This window comes from Tenrec ecaudatus, chromosome 3 (assembly GCF_050624435.1).
Source record: "Tenrec ecaudatus isolate mTenEca1 chromosome 3, mTenEca1.hap1, whole genome shotgun sequence".
NCBI lineage: Eukaryota > Metazoa > Chordata > Mammalia > Afrosoricida > Tenrecidae > Tenrec > Tenrec ecaudatus.
The window spans coordinates 209,525,078-209,531,697 of NC_134532.1; the positions used below are offsets into that span (position 1 = coordinate 209,525,078).

At 42.7% G+C, this 6,620-nt stretch overlaps 1 non-coding gene across 1 annotated transcript; it reads right to left on the reverse strand.

Annotated features, from left to right (window-relative positions):
* Positions 1-4,295: 4,295 nt before the first annotated feature.
* On the reverse strand, positions 4,296-4,459 carry LOC142444257 (U1 spliceosomal RNA). The gene has a single exon (XR_012783901.1). It is a non-coding gene; the product is annotated as a U1 spliceosomal RNA (small nuclear RNA).
* Positions 4,460-6,620: the final 2,161 nt, after the last annotated feature.

Below are 6,620 nucleotides of genomic sequence, written 5' to 3' on the forward strand. Positions count from 1 at the left end.
GCGAGAATATGAACAATGCTGAGCTTCAAGAAACATTCCATTTTCTTTATACTACTAGTAATTTTATATCTTTTTTCATTTAATTAATTCAAGTTCCCCACCCCAAGATTTGTGACCAAGAGTCATAACTGAAAGCAACTTCAGGCTCTTTGACCCCTTGTTCACCAGCATGGAAAAGGAGCCATTTCCTCAAATATTTGCCTCTATTGTCAATATTGACAATTTTTTTGGTCAAGACAGTGGTTAAAAACAGTGGCATTGATAAAAGCTCCCAGTAAAGTGATCTTTTAATAAACAAAAACAAACAAACAAAACATAACAGTGGCATCCTCTTACTATTTCAATTTGTGTTCTTACGAACGAGCTGGGGTAGGAGTGCTGTCAGGTCTTTGTTGGGTACTGGTAGTTCTTCTGGGAAGTACCATTTGCTTACTTTTTTGCTCGTGTAAATGAATTTTTACTTTGCTCTTATAAATGAATATATATTTTTAGATATCGTGGTTCTTAATCATTGCTATAGGTATTGACCCTACATTCTTCCTTTCTGTCACATGCTCTACATGCTTTTGACTAATGCAATAGTTTACATACGTTGTCTTGTTAGGCACCATCAAGTCTGTTCTGACTTAGAAGCTCCCGGAACAGTAGAAAGAAACATTGACCTGTCCTGGGCATGTTCACAATCGGTGTTAGGTTTGAACCCATTAGTGATTTTTCCTAATTTTTGCATTTAGAAGTTAATGATTTTTATGTATTACAATCCATTACATGTTTTCTGAGTCTTTTGACTTTTTAGGAATAGATTTTCCTCTTCTGGATCCTTTTTAAAAACCACTACCTTTTATTTTTGTATGATTATAAATTTAAAAATATATATTTTATGTTACCTTGTTCCAACCGTTGTGTTTTGTTCTTTGTATGTATAACACAATGCATGCTTAGCAAGAGAACCCAGTGTCCACTCTGCCTTTCAGATTATGATGAGGAGCATGAGGAGCAGAGGCAATCCAGGTCACACACATTGTTATTCCTCACATGGCGGCCTTCAAGGTCTCTCTCTCTTTCAACCTCGTAGGACCGTCTTTGAGAACATAGGCGAGGAAAAGACACTTATAAATATTAGACTGCTAACTTTATTCTTTCACTTAGCCTCCAAGTGCTTTGAGTAGGCTAATACAAGTATTGTAAATTAATATGAGAGTAGATAGTTATTTTTGGAAAGGGACCCGGTACATAGCCAGGACGTGCTCTGCTCTACTATGCATATACTCTGGATGCACTAACTGTGGGTTGAAGGAAGGATCGAATAAACAATGGCAACATCAGGTGGATGCAAAGGTCAGGGCACACTACGTCACTCAGTGATTCTGTACCATCTTCAGAGTTGTTCCTATGCTTTAGCATTTAACCCACATCAATGATATCACAGGGACTGTGGCAGCCATGGAGGTGATCCAATCGGATCGCCCTCCAAGACCTGCTGTGGGGACCTCAGGTGGTGATTTCTAGCACATTTATAAGTCTGCTGCATTCGGCCCATGGCAGTCCTGCCCTTGGGCTGCTCCTAGCCAGTGTCTAAGCATGACCAATCTCAACAATTGGGTTTTTATCTTCCCAGCGCATAACTTTTTATTTTTAAAACAGTTTTGCTGGTGTATGATTTACGTATCACTCTATCCAATAGTTTAATCTCATCAAGAACACTTGTACAATCAATCATCACCACCATCAGTTTTAGAACATTTTCTTCACGCTTGTATTCATCATTATTAACTCCCCGTCCTGCCCCCCCCCCCCAACCTTCAAGAAACTATCCTGTCTCTATACATTTACCTATCCTGGATTTCATTTACAGAGACGACAGCAATGAAAACAACAAACACACAATCAAACAAACCCAAATGACCTAACATCAAGAACAAAAGTAAAACCAACCAAATTTTCCATTGAAAAGAAAGCAGAAAGTATTAAAAAGTAGAATAAATGTAAATGATTCATAAGGGAGATAAAAAGATAGGGTGCTAAATTTTAACCTAACTGCATCTGCAACAATTCACTTTCAACACAGGGCATTTTGACAGGTGTGTTGTTGAATACTTCCCATTCGCCTGGCTATGATCTTCTCAGATCTGTGCTATGGTCTGAGGCTCTTCCTGACCAATCCTTCCTTCCTATGGTAGTCAGATAGTATGTCAACTAGACACTCCTGGCTAGGAGAAGAGTTCAACCTGTCAATCAAGTGGTAGCTTGATGACTTGAAGATGCCTACTTGGGGGTGTAGCCTTCCTCTCAGAGCGAGAGACACTGGGAAACGCCTTCTCTCTCTGCCCCTCTGACTGCTGGGTCTCTGCCTCCAAGGGTGGCTCTTGTGAGCTGCCCAGCCCGGAGAGCTGTCAGCATTCTGCCGTGTTTCCACCGACCTCAGATCCACATGATTCTCATGCACCAGCCTGTGCCATGCCTCATGACCTTTCTGCTTCACCAGCCTGAAGCTACATGCGTCTAAAGAGGGCCCTGCCTTGTGTCGGGCATGTGGACCGGAGTTGGATTGCACTGGGCTTTAAGATAATTTGCTGATATAAAGCTTTTAATTTTACATAGACGGATGTCACTAGGTTTATTTTTAGGCAACCTGGCCTAATACACATCCCTCTCTCATTTCACAGGCATCAGATCTGGATCATGGACTGAACACTCTCTCCTCCCACTCCTGCTCCAAGTTTCCCTCACCGGTGTTTGCACCAATCAATTTATCGAGTATCTAGTCCTATCTAGGTGTCTAATTCTCTGAGACTCCCCGTTGACACAGTGACTCAGTAAAGAAAAGCAGGGCAGGGGGACAGGTTTCAACAGAGTAGACAACTTTGTCTGCCATCCACTAGATGAAGGGAGCATACCCACGGGAGGCAGGTCTGTCTGTTCTTTTCCACATCAGGTCTATTATTTCTAAATGTTCTCATTCAACACATTTTTACAATATGGGGTATTTTCCAAAGCATTTTACATATATCCTCACTCCTTAAATATGTGTATGCTTAGATCTAAAAGACCAGGTCATTATGCAAAAATGGGCACTTTATGGAAATGGAGGATGACCACACTGGCTCTTCAAATGGAAGATGACTTCGTCATAAGATAACTGCCCAATGCAGGCTTACCTGTCAGTGACTACATAACTGCCCAATGCAGGCTTACCTGTCAGTCACTATATAACTGCCCAATGCAGGCTTACCTGTCAGTCACTATATAACTGCCCAATGCAGGCTTACCTGTCAGTCACTATATAACTGCCCAATGCAGGCTTACCTGTCAGTCACCACATAACTGCCCAATGCAGGCTCACCTGTCAGTCACTACATAACTGCCCAATGCAGGCTCACCTGCCAAACCACCGGGTATGAGAGCATAGCCAGGTGGATACATGGGCTTCGCCACTGCAGCCCCAGGAGCAGCCACCACTGCCAGCCAACTGTCCCCCCCGGACAGCAGGGTCAAAGGGGAGTTTCCACAGTTGTCATAAATGCAAATTTTAGATAATGGGATGGTCAACATGTGAAGAGTAAGGATATTTCCTCATTTAATTTTCACATCTTCCCTGCAGTGAATCATTGTTTCCACTTTGCAAATGAAGAACAGGCTCAGATAGATTGAATGACTTGTCCAATGTTCCCAAGTGTTTAAGTGGCAGTGTGAGATTTGTATCCAGTGTACTGTTTCCTTTGGTAATGGATATGCTGAGCTGCAGCACATTTCCAGTATCTATAGATGCTGTTATTAGGTGCCACAGAGTTGGTTCCTACCCATTGTGACCCTACTCATAGCAGAAGGAAACACTGCACGGTCCTGTGCTGTCCTTATAGTTGCTCCTATACCGGAGCCTATTACTGCAGCGCTGTGTCCATCCATCTCGGCAACGGTCTTTCTATTTTTCACTGCCTTTCTACCTTAACAAACATGACGTCCTTCTCCAGGGACTGGTCTCTCTTGGCAACGTGTCTTACGTATATAAGACGAAGACTTGCTAACCTTGCCTCTAAGGAGCACTCTGGGCCTTACTTCTTCCAAGACAGATCAGGTTGTCCTTTTTAGCACTCTCTGGTGTTTTATAAAATGTTCCCATTGGATCTTAGTCCGTGATCTTGCATGATACTCAGGTAGAGAAATAAGATTATTTTCTCAACACTGAAAAGAAACAAAACAAATTGGCTGCATTGGATTAGCTAAGAAAGAAAGTTTTCAGTGTGGTATACCGTATATGCTCGTGTATAAGCTGAGTTTTCCAGCACATTTTTTTTTAGGGGAGAGCGCGAGCGCAGTCCCCCACTACCACAAATTATGCAGTTGAGTTTCCCACATTTGAGGAAATTGCAGGGGTCATCACATCCGGAGTGCAATGGATAAGCCTCGCCCTGGGAAAACCACCTTCGTGATCATGGTATCTCCCCTGCCAGGTAAGTATTCCAGCACATTTTTTAATGCAGTTTTTGTGGTAAAATTAGATGCCTCAACTGATATTCAGCATGGTTCATATAGTAATTTGAAGGATGATGACTGGATATGTTTTTGGTTAATCCTCTGACATTACAGTATATCCTTTGACCTTTCTACAACCTCCTCTGCATCTCCATTGTACAACCTTGCCTCCTTGAAGAAAATTTGTGAATCATAGTTCTGTAGTTGACTCCCCCAGACTGATGGCAGATGATCATCAAACGGCTACAGATGCCCCAAATAATGTGTTAGGTAATACATGTGTGAGAAACTCACCTACAAGTTGTATTTTCTCCCCAGACTGCTTCAATCCGATGCTGAACCAATCATCAGGGGAGCTGCATTATATAAAGAAGAATAGGGCTTTAGGATTGGGGGAAGGCTTATTAACAACCTTGATCTGCAGATGACACAACCTTGCTTGCTGAAAGCGAGGAGGCCACGAAGGATTTGCTGATGAAGATCAAGGATTGCAGTCTTCAGTGTGGATTACTGTTCAATTCAAAGAAAATCAAAATCCTCTCCACTAGACCAATAGGTAACAACATGCTAAATGGAGAAAAGGTTGAAGTTCTCGAGGATTTTATCTTGCTTGGATCCACAATGAATGCTCATTGAAGCAGCAGTCAAAAGTCCCAAAGATGTATCACATTAGGTAAATCTGCAGCACAAGACCTCCTTTAAAGTATTGGTGAGCAAGGATGTTGCTTTGGGGACTTAGGTACACCTGACCCAAGCCATAGTTTTTCCTGTTGCCGCCTCTGCACGTGAAAGTTGGACATTGCATAAGGAAGACAGAAGAAGGGTAGATGCATTTGCATGGTGATGCTGGCAGAAAACACAGAACATTCTACGGACTGCTAAGAGTTAACAAACATGTTTGGAAGAGGTACACCCAGAATGTCTTGGAGGTAAGGATGATCAGCGTTCGTGTCACTTACTTTGGACATGTGTGGAGAGAGCAGTCCCAGGAGAAAGACCGCATGCTTGGTAAAGTGGAGGGGCAGTGAAAAAGAGCAAGGCCCTGAACAAGAAGAACTGCCACAGTGGCTGCAGCCCTGGGCTCAGGTATAGGAAAGACGGCGAGGATGCCCCTGGCAGTGTTCATTTCACTGAGCACAGGGTCGCGGTGGGCCAGGGCAGAGTTGATGACTCCTAACAACTACAGGGCGGTAAAAGGTTAACCATGGCGAGACAGCTTATGGTTATTATCATTAACTACAGAAAAAGAGGTGCCTTTTCAAGGGATTTCTTTCTTTTATTAAGATTAAGAAAGGAAAAGGCATTAAAGGGAGGTGCATGCCTAATGGTTTTCGGTTGAAGCTCCCTCCAGCGGCCCTGGTGTGATGAGAGGAAGAAGCAGGAGCAGTGTCATAGTGGACACTTGGCTCTGGCTAACTCTCAAACACTCTCTCTTTCATCACATTAAGCTGCCTCTGTAAGCTAATGGTGGGTTATCTTTCTGAGCCCCCAATCTTCCAAAGAAAAAACTAGTCTTGCTTTTATGGTTTCTCTTCTTAACTGCACAAAATGATACCTACATTAAGCTTCTCATGATGTCACAGGACATCTTTATGATTCCTAGTTACTTTGGTGCTATTATCTGTGAAGTTATTTATAGCCCAAAATCACTACATTCGTCATTTATTCATCAAATGTTTATAAAACACCCTCCATAAGAAGCAAAATCCTCAGCAAGCCCGCAAGATTTTCTGTCCCCTCATACTTGCCTTGCCTGACACTAGGGCTGTGGGTATGGGGAGTGTTTAATACGCAATTGGATCTCAACCAATCCCACTGCCACGGTGTCGATGCCAACTCACAGTGACTCTACACTCCAGAGAACAGGATAGAACTGACCCTGCAAGTTTCTGAGTCTGTCACATGGTTTGAAACTGTTGACTTGTGGTTCACAGCCTGAAGTGTAACTACCACGCCACCAGGACTTTTGCTCTATGGAAACGCTTATTTGAATGACAGCTATCATCTGGGTTTACCTTATCTAATCACAGGGGCCATTGAAAAGAAGAAAGTCTGATACAAGGGCTCAAGTAGAAAGCAAATGTTTTGAGAATGATGGGGGTAACAAGTGTACAAATGTGTTTGACACGATGGATGGATGGATGGAT